Source organism: Hemicordylus capensis, chromosome 4, assembly GCF_027244095.1.
Source record: "Hemicordylus capensis ecotype Gifberg chromosome 4, rHemCap1.1.pri, whole genome shotgun sequence".
NCBI lineage: Eukaryota > Metazoa > Chordata > Lepidosauria > Squamata > Cordylidae > Hemicordylus > Hemicordylus capensis.
In genome coordinates this window covers 106,784,134-106,797,619 of record NC_069660.1, presented here as the reverse complement: position 1 = coordinate 106,797,619, position 13,486 = coordinate 106,784,134, and the positions used below count along the sequence as shown (strand labels likewise).

Here is a 13,486-nt window from a genome sequence, read left to right as displayed (position 1 = left end):
CCTGTATTGCTGGCCCTGAAAGCTCTTCCCAGCAGGGGTGGAGGATCGGTTCCACCACTCAGCTGGGGCGTGCACTGCTTAGATGGGTGACTGCAGCTAAGTGGGGGAAATCCTCTGCTACTACTGCTGGGAAGACCTGCTCTTCCAATCAGCGCACACCCCAGCTGAGTGGTGGAGCTGATTCTCCACGACTGCTTGGAAGAGCTTTCAGGGCTGGCGATACAGGGAGCTAAGCACTTTCTAATTTCCATTTAAGAGTACCTCACGCCATCCACACTGGCTGATAAATATGGTCATGGCCTCGCTACAGGCCCAACTTGGCCACCCCCACCCAAGCAAACACCTTTAGGGGGGAGAGAGCAAGGGGCCAAAATGCCCCCATATGGAGAGCAAAAGGCACTCCATGGGAAATGGAAAGGGGGGAGCATGCAAACCCAGGGCCAGGAAGTAGGAGTGTGTGAACAGGTTCAGAACGAAATCAGTTCAACTTCGATCCAAACTGTTGTTTCAACAGTTCAGGGGTGAGTCTTATCACCCCTGGTTCGCCTCGAGCCTGGACTGAACCTCCCTCAGCCGTTCATGGAGTTCACAGATCACATAGTAAAAGAATTTTTTACAAAACTTTTACAAAACGTTTTCCAACTTATTCCCTCCGAGGGGGCTCTGAGGCTATGGGGGGTGGGGTGGGGGTCCACGGAGGTTCCCCCTTCCCCTGCCAGCCTCTATTATTGCAGCCATTGCCCAGTTCAGGCAGTCTTTGTCTCTTTCCAGGCCTTTCCCCTGGTGCAGTGGCCATTTTGGAGGCTGCCGTGCATGTGCAAATGACCCCTGTATGCTCTAGAAACCCCCTGCCCCCCACCTCAGAGAAGAGCCCCGGAGAGGGTAAGTTGAATAAATAAAATAAAATATTTTTTTAAAAACTGCAAACGTCCCCAAACCCCGGGGGGGGGGAGGTGGTGGTGGTGGTGAGGGGGTGCCAGACCGAAGTAGTCCAGTCCAGTACAGGTCTGGACTTGAACCAAACTAGGCCAGTTGGTTCTCTGCACATCCCTACCGGGAAGGCCCAATTACACTGTTGTTGCTCCTTTTCCACTGCCTCCATTCCTTCCAGGCCCTTCATTCATTCATTCATTCATTCATTCGATTTCTATAGCGCCCTTCCAAAAATGGCTCAGGGTGGTTTACACAGAGAAATAATAAATAAAAAAGATGGATCCCTGTCCCCAATGTAAGAGATTTTTGACACCTCATAATCCGTGCAACCAGGAATAATTGAAGACTCCAAAAATCTCCACACTGACCAATGGGTTCTTTTGATGGTCCTGGCTATCAAGAATCCCAAGACTCAAGAAGACACGAGGAGAAGTGAGGAGGTTATATTTAATCAAAGCAGATTTATTTTCTTACCAATATTCAGATGAATCGCGGTATATACACACAGTGATTTTCCTTTCCCTCACAGCAACCAAAATAATATCTAACTAACACCCTATAGATCGTCAGAGCTTTCACTAACTCTTTGTGGCTTATCCCCTGAGCTTACCAAAAGAAACTGATATTCCCTTTTTACGAGGTATCGGGTGTGTCAAGTTGGGCAATCTTCCTCTATTTTCTTCACCATCCGCCTCCACTGGTCCCACCGACCCCCTCTTGCTCCAGATCAGGGTCTTAAGTACCCTCTAGAGACATGGCATTTAACCCAGCCCCGCCTCTCGCCCGTAGCGCACCGCACATTCATGGGGAACCTGGTGCTAAATCATTCGTAGACGACCTGATTCTGGGTCAGGGTTTCGTATGTAGCAGAGCAGCTCCCTCGCTGCGATCTATTGAAAGTCAGCCCTCTACACAAATGTCTGAACCTGCGGTTCCTCTCGTACTGAGCTTCAGAAGAGGGACCTTGGGACAATTTTAGGGGGAATTGGGTCTGCAGGGGCTGGGTTAAATGCCATGTCTCTAGAGGTGGCGGCTAACAAGCTGTCTTATATAGGTTCACACATGAAAGGGGTGACCGATAGGCTGTCAGGGGGTTTAAATGTTGTTTCTGCAAATGACAGGGATCTGGCCAAGTTTTTGCCACGTTGGGTCCGCACTGAGCGTGAAATACCCGAGAAATCCTTGTCTGCCACAAGGTGGCATGGTGTTTATAATCTGTCTATTGCAGTACAATGTACACAACTCCAGGGTGTCATGATCACTTTTGGTTCCAGTCTGCTTGAGAAAACCATGGCACATGAAATTCATTCTGATTTGGCTTCCGTGCTAAGTCTGAAATATTCTGCAGACAATCACACACACCTGCTGCATTCAGCAGAAGTTGCTTTGGCTTACTGGAACCCGAAGGCCCTGAAGCTGACAGTTTATGTTTCACACATCAAAGTTTTACAGAAAACTGCTGTATTCCCGGTGTCCCATGTGGGCATCCCTTTGGTCGATTCTGATACCTATATGCTGCCAGCTGACCTTTTTCATTGGTCCAATTTATCACATGTGTTCAACTTGCAGGACTGCAAGTCAGATTTCACCTGGATTGTGTGCCCCAATCCGCCAGAGTTTTTCCCTCGTTTTTCCAAGTTTCAGGTCTTCTCCAACATAGGCAGTGTACTGTATGAGACAAATGAGTCATGTTTTTGTCTGCAAACTCCTTGCAAACAGGTTTCCATGCCCAATGGTGAGGAGATCATCATTCAGAGAAGCAAGGGTAACCCTTGTTTTTGTGACACATGGATAAGAGATTGTCAGAGGGAGGTATTGACCACCACACATACTGCCTTTGATAGTATTACTGTCACGGAGTGGATGCGTAGTCCCTTTGATCTGTCAGGCTTCCATTTGAACTTCGGATCCTAGAATGGATGTCTGAACTCAGTGATCTGGAAAACCAGATACTGCTTAATGCACGTAGGTTTAACAATTCTGCGCGGATCTTAGACCACATTGCTAAGGCAGTGAGGGTGGAGGGTGAAGAGATAGAAAAGGCTGAACAGCACTCTTTCTTTGACACTCTGCTTGGTCGGAGTCTGACTGGGACCGGTTTTGTGAACATGCTCCTACACCCAATAGTTTTCATCTTGGTCACTCAGATCGTTGTATTGATTTGGCTGATTGGATTATGCATTTGGACAAAGCGCACTGCAGAGAACTTGCTGTCTCAGACTGCAGACCGAGGGCGCTATCAATTGCTCAGATTGCTTAGCGCACGTGCTCGAGCAGAGGATGGGGACTATGCAGTTATGCGTCCCAGGGTTCCCAGGCTTCCTCAAGAGCCTGAGGGAGATGATCCGTACATACGCCCTCTGCCCTCCATCCCTGAGGGGCGCGGGGGTGAAATTGTGGTCTAGGTGACAAGGGGGGAATTTGCACCTGTCACGCAGGTGATGGGATGATGTCTCAAGGAAGTCTTACAAAGTTTCACATGGTGTTGTATTTTGAACTCACAACAGCTATCCGCTCTTAGCAGTAACTCTTTTGAGTCGTTACCCATTCATTTGATCCACTTCATTGAATGAGGCTTCCTATTCATTTTTGCATTATGCACCTATTTTCATGTATGCTTGCTCTTAGATTAATAGATACACCATGTGTTTATATTCATTCTATTCATTTATCATTCGTGTTCGCTTGTTTTCATTCTGTGTTTGTATTGGTGCGGTAAATATGGATTAGGACTAATCCATTTACCGAGGGGGGAAGTTGTAAGGCCTAATCAGGTCAATTTTGTATTGAATAAGTGCATAGATAGGTTAGCTATATTGTATTAGATAGATGCTTGACATGGGTTTGTTTTCTTGCCACAGTCTAGGCCTTGATCGTAACACCCTTGGGTAAATGCCAAGTTCCCCTGTTCCAGCGAATTTTCCATGCTGTCAAGAACAGCCCCTATTTGGTGCTTTTGTCTAAAATTAGAGAAGGTCGGCCTGTCGGCCCAGGCACACTTCCTCATTTCTCAGTACCTCAGATTGAAAGTACGCCAAGGCTTGGTGTTCCATTTGGAGGGGGGTCGCTTGGCCCATGCCTTGTTCCTCTTTCACATCTCCCCTAGCCAATGACATTAAATGTCAAATGGAATAGGTTAGCCGAAGGTCATGAATGGTCAGGACCCCTTTCTCTGTCCAATCACCGTCGATGCGTGGGCAGATAGGGTGAGGGTACTTAAGACCCTGATCTGGAGCAAGAGGGGGTCGGTGGGACCATTGGAGGCGGAAGGTGAAGAAAATAGAGGAAGATTGCCCAACTTGACACACCCGATACCTCGTAAAAAGGGAATATCAGTTTCTTTTTGTAAGCTCAGGGGATAAGCCACAAAGAGTTAGTGAAAGCTCTGACGATCTATAGGGTGTTAGTTAGATATTATTTTGGTTGCTGTGAGGGAAAGGAAAATCACTGTGTGTATATACCGCGATTCATCTGAATATTGGTAAGAAAATAAATCTGCTCACAATCTAAAAAGAAACTCACAATCTAAAAAGAAACATAAGATAGACCCCAGCAACAGTCACTGGAAGAACTCTGTGCTGGGGGTGGACAGGACCAGTTACTCTCCCCCTGCTAAATAAAGAGAATCACCACATTAAAAGCTGCCTCTTTCCAAGTTAGCTGGGGTAACTTTCGATCACGTGGAGCCTATTGTTGGTCGGAGAGTCCTGCTGAGCTGCCGCTGCACCTCCTTCCCTTGCCCCTTAATTCTGGCATAAAGGCTGCATCGGCGTAAAGGCCACAGGCACCTTAAAGTAACTTTTAAAAATGTATGTGCTGTGGCCTTTCTACCAGAAAATATAGTAATTAGATGGATTCAAGACTACAGTTTTAATGCCCATCATTTTAAGTTTCTGATGTGATGAGACTGCAGAAATGGAAGAAACCACTTCCATATTCCACAAAAATCATCATATAGAACAAAACTAGTTTTTATGTGACAGGCTCAGCCTGTCCTCATCTATGGAAATTCGTAAACATGAAATTTTATGACAGGGGCTTGGGGCAGTATATAAATGTTTTAATTAAACAGACAAACAAGATATGTGCTAGTGGGGGGGGAATGCCAATATCCTTGATTTACTATATTTATTATCTATCAAGAGTTAGTCCACAGCAAAGGAAATGGGCCACTTTGGAGGATTTTACTGGCTTTCCCTGTGTATATATGAATTATTGTTTAAGGACATGAGTCATCACAGGAACTTATGCTAATTTTTTAAATTGACCATGTCATGGTAATAACCTGTGGCTGTTTATTCTGCAAATGAAACGAAATAAATCATCTGAGAGGTAGATAAAAGGCAAAGGAAGTCAGTTACTTTCTTGTCCCGGGTGCCCATGAGGCAGAGGTTAGGTTAGGCTAAGGCTAAGCAAGGCAAAGTTGGGACCTGGCTGAGGTGAGATTGCAGTGCCCTGGAGAGGTCCCAAGGAACAAGCTGATTCACTGCTTTCTGAAGGCAGACTGAGCCCTCAAGTACTCTGGAGCTCATACTCCTCCTCCAAGGAACAATGTCCTGGTGGCCTGAAGTGTCCCCTTAAAGGGCCTGCTGCCTGGAGTCTGGCACTCTTCTCCGTTCCAGCTATTCTTCCCTGGATTGCTGGCAGCTGTGTCATGCTGATACTACGGGGTGTGTTGATGGAGGAGAGGCCAGCTCAGTGGTGGGTTTGGTTCCCACAGGTGCTGCCTCAGGGACCCCTTCCCAGAAGTGCACCTAAGGTATTTTTGGAGCCTGGACCTAAAAGCCTTTGGAGCCTCCCTCACCACAGTATTTTTAACACATTTTTATCGTGACCACACACTCTGGGGCAGACTAAAAAGGATGAGGGGACAGGGGGTATGGAGGCCCTGGACTTTGGCCTATAAATCCAGGGGTAAGCACGCCTCTGCCCCTGCCTCTGAAAGAGCTTCCTCAGGGGGTTCCTGCCCCAGAGCTTCCTCAGCTTGTGGCTCAGTGGCATCGTACAGATCAGTCTTTCCACATTCCACTGTGTTGACAGAGACCATAGTGAGGGCTGGCACCAGTTCCACCCCTCAGTATCCAACTCTGAGTCACTACTGGGCAGAGTGGGTGGTGACAGTGCTTGGTGACAGTCACCAAACACAGACAGAGAAAATAAGTATCATCCAAGGACTTTCTTCCTCGGTATTCTTTCTTTCTCACTAGCTAAAATAGTTCATCAAATCCTGTCTTATGTTACCTAAATTTTACCACCCTCCCTAAAATCTCGTCAATCATGAGAGTAGATTTTGCATTCTTGGTTACTGTTTTACAAAGATGTTAGGTTTAGGGGTGTGATTGAAACCTTTCATCAAAAAAGCAGCAAAGCCTCATGTGGCGGGTAGACCAGGCCTCTGCTCCAGACTTAGCCTGTCAGCCCTCCTCAGAGGACTCGTCTACCTAGGGTTGCCATGTCACCCAGAATTTCAGGTACCCCCGAATTTTGGCTCCTACACCCGGCTGGTTGAATTCACCCATATTTTACCCTGATTTCAAATGTGCCATCCAGTTTGTCCAGATTTTACTGGTGGAGCAAAAGCAGTCTGAGAAAGCTCCGCCCAGCTGCTTCTGTGTAGCTTTCAGTACAGTAACCCCTGAGGAATGTTGCCTTTGTTTTTTATCAGCAGGGGATCTCTTAGCAGGCAGATAAGAGGATAGCTTGCTTTTTATGTAAATCACTGCCTGCCTATTAGGATGTGTATTGCCATGTTTACGGCTTTACGTTCTATGCATGCCTACTTAGAAGCAAGCACTGTTGATTTCAATCAGATCTTCTCTCAAATAAGTGTGTATAGAATTGCAAGCACTGGTGATTTCAATCAGATCTTCTCTCAAATAAGTGTGTACAGAATTGCAGTCTTAATTTAAAACCTGTGCATTTTTTTTTTGTTGTATTGCTGCTGTTAATATGTCAAGCAGAAGTCAGGCAAAGATATTTTGCCCAACTATTGTTAGTAGATACCAAGAGCAAATACAAGTCATTTTTGGAAGGGTGGTATATAAATCTAACAAACAAACAAACAAACAAACAAACAAACAATAAACTGGAAAATGCATCTGTTAATTTGAACAATATGCAAATTATTTGTAAGCCAATTTAAATAATATACAAATTAAGGGATCTGGATTTGAAGAGCCAGAATATGGCAACCCTAAGTCTACTGGCCAACCCCAACTGGTAGAATAGTTCTCCCCGGAAAAACAGTCTTCCAAAATGGGGCTCAAAACACTCAAAAGAATTCAAGCTCAAAATAGGGTAGTTTTATTTCAAACTAAAAAAACAGGCCCTTTTGTCTTAAAGGTGATTCATTTTGAGTTTGAAACACTCAAAATGGCCATTTTCTGCTTGAAACATTTCAAGCTCTAATTGATTTACACATCTCTATTTAAGTTTTGTTTCTTCCTTTGCTTTCCATTTCCTGGGCTAACCTTTTGACCGTAGCCTGAAACTGACTAAAACAAAAACAAAAAAACTTTCCTGCCCAGGCAGCCATTAAAAAACTTTCAACATACTCGTAAGCAAACAAAAAATGGAGGACTTAATACCAATCCTTCATACCCAACTTGCTACATAAAAAGAAAGAAAGATCTAGCATATGTGTGGGGGGCCAAGAATAACAGCTGCATAGCTGCCTGATATGCTTCCATACTTATTTCAGCATCCCATTTCTTTGCAGTTAACCACCTGCTATTTCCTGCTCCTTCTCAACTCTTGTTTATAATCTAATATGTTGTGAACTTCTGGAATCCCACCAGGACTGAACATTTCCTGACATGCCAAAACCCAAGGCCTTTCTCCCACTACAAATCAGTCACTATGTTTCCCACAGAGCTAAGCTTTTTAAAAAATTTCTAAATTAACCTGGCTGTAAACTATAGTATGAATCCATTGTAGTGATGAAGGAGAGGATTCTACAAAAATAAAAATATCTCTGGTTTGCCCTAAAGGCAGACCAAATACAATGTTCATCTTAATGATACATCCTGTGCATTATATAATACTTTCTATTCTGACACCATTAGATAAGCAGAATGTTTAAACAAATATAAATGAAAATTAAACATAATCAATTATGTGCAGTATTGTCAGAATTTGGCCTTTTGTGGTTTTGCTATGCTTATGAAACTCCCTTGGGCACTTAGAAATTGCTTAATTTGAGTCAACTCCCAGTCTGAAGACAATATTAAGATGTACTTTGCAGAGTATACAGTTCTGCTTAATCTTGGACATCAACCCTTTTGCTGGTCACTACAGAACTGATGAGATTCTGCTGCAATGGACTGAATACTGAAGCACGGAGAAGCTTCTCACAAGTTTCAGGCATTACAGTACAAGAGGGCAGAGCAAAGTATAGCTGTTTTTCCAAAAAGCACATGAAGCTTTATCATTATTTCTCTTTTTCTACAATCTCTGTAATAAGGTTTACATTTTGTAGAGTGGGTTATCGCTTCCTAGTATAAAGAAATAAAACAGAAGTGTTGAGCTCTCTTTAAAACTTTCTAGTACTTCAAATATCTCTGCAAGGACGTTTAGTAGCATTTACTTATCTTCTAAATTCCCTTTTCACTTTGGCAAGGTTAGAAGGAATTAAATAAACTGTTTCCTCCTGTGCTGGAGGGCTACAGAGGGTCAGAGCGTGCTTCTCACTGAATACTCCTTTTCTTAAAACCCCAGATAAAATCAGCAGGGAAAGAAATATTTCATCAGTAACTTCCATCCCTGCCATTGTTAAAGGTATATTTTTTAAAAGACTAGTTAGGATGTGCTTTCCTTTACTCTGGTGCTTAGCATTGTCACTAAATAACTGTCCCTTCCTTATTAGTGCCTTAATGTATAATCAAATGCCCTTGATTGCCTAAACCACATGATGTCTAATGATACATATTTACTACCAACATCCTAATCAGCTCAAAGGTTTTCCATTCCATGTCCATGGTATGTACTGAATTCTAGTCGCTGAAAATTGACAAACCTATTTTCAGCAGCTAGTCTTATGAATCATCAGCTTGTGAGTCTTGTGAAACTTCAACTAATATTTTTCAAGCATCTCTTTCACGTGCCTCATTTTCTCAACAGCTTCTGTGCAGCCTACTTCATTGCTTTTTCTCACTGTACCACATTCTGACCTTTTAATTCCTATCTACTTCTCCAGCACTTTCTGTAATGTTATTTCTAAAGAAGTAACCCAAAATATGTAATATGTAAGACAAGAGAATAACTAGCATCAAAAGATGGTTTAATACCAGCAAAAAGTTCAGTTTAAATATATTTATTTTTCTCTCAGATTTGGAATAGAATATTCAAGACAACTGAGAATACATTTAACTCTATCCGTGGTAGTAGTAGTAGTAGTACTAGTAATGCTGTCAGAATAATAATGTATGCCAAGAAAATGTCTGAAAAAAGCTTCCCCACCCCCGCCACCCAGTATTCTGGCCATTTACTGGTAAATGATAAACATGAACATGAAATAATATCATTTAATGCATGCACTTATTTGGCCATAAGATTTACTGATATATGTCAGACTTTTCTGGCTTCCTCAAATCCTAAGGATTACTAGTAAAAGTCTTCAATTTGAGACATTGATCATACATAATAGGTACAGGGAACCTCGTCATTTGTGGGGGTTCCATTCCATGGTACAACTGCGGATATAGAAACTGCAAATACTGAGGCATTAGGGCAATGGGGAATTGGGGGTTAGGTTCCTGGTCGGGGAAAAATATTTTTAAAATATCAGATGGGGGGCTGTGGGGAAAAGCTGCCTACCATCATAGCTGCTCCCCCTGAGCCCTCTGTGCTCCAAAATCAGCTGAAAATCGGCCAAAATTTTTCGGGTTTCCCCCACCCCCAAACAGAGACATTTTGAGGCTCCAAAACACAAAATGGCAGCTGGAAATAACCTCTGTGGTAATTTCTAGTCACCCTCGACCACGAGGTTGGTGTTTTCCCTCCCCCCTTTTTTCAGTGTATGCCAAGGTTGGGTGTTTTTTACCCAATCACGGATACGTGAACCTGTGGATATCGAGGCCCTCATGCACTTATATTGCCTAAAGAGAATATTTCATTTATTCTCTTGCTCATATTGTTAGGAGATCAAAAAATGAGCTCCTGGGTAATCCCCCCACTCCTAAGAGGGAGCACATAGTCCAGGCCTGTCTGCCCATCAGAGGGTCCAGGAACAGGCAGAGTCTGTCCCTGAGACTAGAAACTTCAGAGGGAAGCCTGCAAAGGAAGGAGCCTAGTCATTCTCTCCTAGAATGATCTGACCCAGCAATCTTAACACTCTGAACCTGTTTCTTTAAAAATAAATAAATAAATAAAGACTCTAGTCTTCCTGAGATTCAGGGCAAGGTGACCATCAATCACCTTTCACCCAGTTTCTTAGCTGCACTCCTGCCCTGGGCACTGATGCCACTGAATGATGCTTCTTGGATTACTCAAATGCCCAGAATCAAAAAGCCAATATCCTTAGAATCAACACTTTCCCTCTGTCCTGAGGAAATCCCATCTTTATGTATAGCTACCCCAAAAACCATTGTTATCTGCTAAAGCTCACCATCTTTAACCATTAACTCAGAAGGGCACTGATTTAACACACAGCCTTGGCCACACAGTGCATATTTCCCCCTATAAAATAGCCAGCTGAAAGCTCTCCAAACTGTGCAGCCTCTGAGATTCATCCCAGGGTTATAACCCTCTGCTCCTTCATCACCACACCCAATTTCTTCTACAGAGTACCCACCCAGGTTTCCCCTTCCTTTACACTGGATAGGTAGTACAGGTAGAATCTACAGTTACTCACCTGTAACTTTGGTTCTTCTAGTGGTCATCTGTACTTCTACACATATGGGCTATGTGCAGAGACTTCGTCAGAATCTAACAAGCTCAATTCTCCTGCTTTGGGCGGGAACCCTGCACCCACCCGCTATATGCGGCTGCACCGCTCCTCATCCCCTCAGTCACAGAGTCCAGCTTCAGTGAACCCCGCAGGGAGGACAGGAGGGTGTGTAGAAGTACAGATGACCACTAGAAGAACCAAAGTTACAGGTGAGTAACCTGTAGTTCTTCAACGTGATCTCTGTCTTCTACACAAATGGTTGTATAACAAGCTAGCACCCAAGTAGGAGGGAAGAACAGAAGCAAATATAATCTGCCAGAATTTTTTATTTCAGAAACAAATACAGGACACTCCTGCCAAATACAGCATCATTCCATGCCCTGGTATCAATTGCATAATGACAGATAAACGAATGGGGCAAAGCCTAAGTAGCTGCCTAACATATAGTGTCCAACGGGATCACACGATCAAAGGCCACAGAGGCCTCCATGGACCTAACAGAGTGTGCCTTAATAGTTGCAGGCAACTGCTTATGAGCCAACTGATAACACAGTTCAATTGTGGAAATTATCCACCTAGACATGGATTGGGCCAAGACTTGGAGACCTTTATGTGGCCCATCATATAGAACGAATAAAGACTGAGATTTTCTCCACTCAGCAGACCTCTGAACATAGAAGGACAATGCCCTTCGGATGTCTAAACGGTGCAACCTCCTTTCTGCATCTGATGAAGAATTTGGAAAAAACACAGGTGAAGTGAGCAGGGACTAATGGTGAAACACAGACACCACTTTGGGCAGGAACTTGACATCTGTAGTGAGTACAACATTGTCCTTATGGAACTGAAGGTACGGCTGGTCAGCTCTCAGGGTGTGTAATGCACTCACCCTCCTGGCGGAGATAATGGCCACCAAAAAGGCAACCTTACAGGTCAGGAGACGGGGATCAATTGAAGTCAAAGGTTCAAATGGCAGCCGTAGTAGACCAGCTAAGACTACTGAAAGGTCCCAAGCTGGTGACATAACCGGATCATCTGAGAACATGTGTGTCAAACCTTTCAAAAAACCTTTTACCACCAGATCTTTAAACCATGAAGTACGGTCAGAGGGGGAATGTGCCACTATGGCAGCCAAATACACCTTAAGGGATGAAAGCTTTAAACCAAACTCCTTAAGAGACAATAGATAATTACAAATATCTTGTACAGATGGATTAAATGCATCAAACCCATGCAGGGAAGTGAAGGAAATGAAATGAGTCCACTTGTGATCATATTACTTCCATGTGGACTGCTTTCTAGCAGCAACCAAAACTTCCTTAAGTCTCAACAGGAAGTTGGAAGGACCTACCATGCAGTCAGATGGAGGGACCGAACATCTGGGTGGAGCACCAGTCCCTGTTTCTGAGACAGCAGGTCCGGCAGGACAGGTAGGTGTTTCCAGTTCATTGCCAAGCGCGCATCACCACCGGAGCCAGACATTTTGTAAAGACCCTCGGTGCGGTCATGAGGCTGAACGGCAAGGCCTTGAATTGATAGAGAATCCCCCTATCTGAAATCGCAGGAAGCGTCGATGCTGAGGGCGTATCAAAACATGATAATATGCATCTTTTAAGTCCAGGGAAACCATCCACATGTTCTTTTCCAGGACTGTCATAATGGTCGGTGCCGATAGCATTCGGAACCTCTTGTAGACCAAATGTTTGTTCAGAGCCCTGAGGTCTAATATAGGGCGCTGACGACCAGCTGGCTTTGGCACCAGAAAGTGCTGGGAATAGAACCCGCGGCTGTCGGGGTTGGTGACTCTCTCGATCGCATCCTTTTCCAAGAGAGCAGCGACCTCTTGCTCCAACTCTGGGGTACAAGGAGTCACCACAATCCCGGACACCGGTCATGTTCCACAAAACTCTAGGACACAGCCCAGATGTATAATTGTGAGGACCCACTGGTCCATAGTCAATTTGTCCCAGCTCTCTGAGAAAGGGGCCAGGCGACTCCTGAAATGCCCTGAGTCATTGCTTCTTCTGGGGAATATTTGGGTGCTGTTTCTGAAAGGCTGGTTTACTAGGCAGGAGCAGACACTGCTCCAATATCACCAATGAAGCCATCTTAACTGACCGCTTCAGCGACAAGGCTTCCGAAGGACAGCCAGGTCCCACAGGGCTGTGCGCAGGTGGAGAAGCCCTATATTTGCGAGCCTGCTTCATGAACTTCTGGCAATGAAGACAGGTCTCGACAATGTGGGATTCCCCCAAGCACAAGAGACACTTGGTATGAATATTGAGGGAAGGGATCTTAGATCCACAGTGGATACATTTTTTAAAGTTTGTCGTGCACGGCATAAACGCTGAAGGCCAGGGGGCCACCAACGCTCTGTCCTGGCTGGGATTGTAGCTCTGATGTAGGGGGAAACTCACAAAAAACAAAATGCAAAGAACAAAAACCGTTACTATATGGATAAATAAGGAAAGAAAGAAAACAAAAAAGCAAGGAGAAAAAACAACAAGGAGATAGTTGAATCCTACTCGTTGCCGAGCTGCAGACTCCACGATGTTCACTGACGCACCGACGAAAAAAGACTGAGGAGATGATGAGTGGCGCAGCCACATATAACGGCTGGGGGTGGGGTTCCCTTCCAAAGCAGGAGAATTGAGCTTGTTTGTGTAG

The 13,486-nt window shown here is 44.4% G+C and overlaps 1 protein-coding gene across 29 annotated transcripts in view; it reads right to left on the bottom strand.

Annotated features, from left to right (window-relative positions):
- LRRC7 (leucine rich repeat containing 7) overlaps positions 1-13,486 on the bottom strand; it is a 378,525-nt gene that overhangs the window by 186,867 nt on the left and 178,172 nt on the right. The window contains exon 1 of one of the 29 annotated variants that reach the window (XM_053248569.1): positions 6,460-6,489. The exons of 27 other annotated variants lie outside the window; for them this stretch is intronic. The gene's annotated coding sequence lies outside the window, so the exon portion shown is untranslated. Of the gene's footprint in view, positions 1-5,294; positions 5,308-6,459; positions 6,490-13,486 lie in introns of those variants that run through there. One more of the 29 variants, XM_053248571.1, reaches the window with a different exon arrangement.